This window comes from Anopheles aquasalis, chromosome Y, assembly GCF_943734665.1.
Source record: "Anopheles aquasalis chromosome Y, idAnoAquaMG_Q_19, whole genome shotgun sequence".
Classification (NCBI taxonomy): Eukaryota; Metazoa; Arthropoda; class Insecta; order Diptera; family Culicidae; genus Anopheles; species Anopheles aquasalis.
Genome location: NC_064879.1, coordinates 5,484,830 through 5,486,325, shown reverse-complemented (window position 1 = coordinate 5,486,325; position 1,496 = coordinate 5,484,830).

Here is a 1,496-nt window from a genome sequence, read left to right as displayed (position 1 = left end):
TGTTGCCACGCAAAGAAAAACAAAAAACAACGCAGCGTAACAGATCAATGCAGCAACAGCTGAGTGTGCCGTGAAGGGAGGGAAAGGGAGTGGGAGCAGAGATCACGAGACACCCACCACCGCGAGCCAACCGCGAGCGGTCCTTGCGAACAGAATGCGCGAACAGGCACGATGAACGGCACGACCAGACACAACACACCGATAAACGCTCGCAAACCCAGCAAGGATATGCGCGAGCCGGCCATGTGCGTGTGGGCTGTCGGTGTGTGTGTGTCTGCGACGGTAGTAGAACGTTAGTAGAGTCAGATCAGAACCTAGCTAATCAACAAACAACCAAGAGCAAAACAAAAAAAAAACACAAAAACACAACAAAAAAAAATATTAAAAAATCCAAAACCAACGTAGCAAACGATAGAGTGCAGAGGCAGAGAATAACTTCTAGCCCTTCCTTCTTCCACCCCTCCCCCTCCTTCCCCCGCACCCTCACCGGGGCCCATTATTTCCTACTCCCACCCCGACCCGACTCACCCACCCACAGCTGGCTCACCCGGAAGGTGTACTGTGTCTAAGCGCGACCGGAAATATTGGAAGTTTATGCGTGTGTGTTAGTGTGTATCGTTGATTCCGTGGGTGGGAGAGGTTCGATGGGATCGATCAGTTGATGGAAATAAAACAAAAACTTTGAACTATTTGGCTAAAGAACTGTAACCAAAAAGGACTCTCCCAAAACCGCTGCGCAACCGCTGAAGCGTTTTGCGTGAAGTGAAAGAAAACGGAAATTTATAGCTCCCCAGGTTGCCATCTCGCGCGCTCGCCGCTCGCCGAGACGGAGTGTCGGACTGCTGATGATTTGCACAACGAACCCTTCTCCTTCTCTTTCTTTTTTTTTTACAATTGTAGAACACTCTTTTCGGGTAGGTCGAGACACTAGCAAACCACCTGCGTCCAACGGCGACTAACTTGCGACACCTTTCGAAGGGGACGTTAAAAGCATGTTCGATTGAGCTTCTACTGATGCCCTGGTGAATGAGTGTGGCACCGGGTGCTAATCGTTAAAATAATTTAAGTATCACATGGCTAGAAATTGGCGGAAAATCAAGCAATCGCGTCAAGCAATATTTAATTTTGTTTAGTGACACAGATTTTTAACATTTTTCCCTGAATGCTGATTCTTTCAAGAGTATTGTGTAAAAGTTTTGGATTTGGATTTGGATTTGGATTTGGATTTTGGAAGTTTTGGATGGCACTCTGTGCCAGGTAAACCCGTTGAGATATCATTAAAATTGTTTTTTGAATTGAAATTGATACTTTTTTTTAAACAAATCATTAAAAATCGTGTTTTAGGCAAAATGACAAAAAGCATCACTTTTTCAACTTCAAAAATCTGCCAAGAATCGAAAAACAGGAATATCAACAAAAACTCTCCGGGGCTGCCTAGATAAACTTATAATCTTTCTAACGAATATCGATTTGTGTATTTCAGATGACCCGTCATG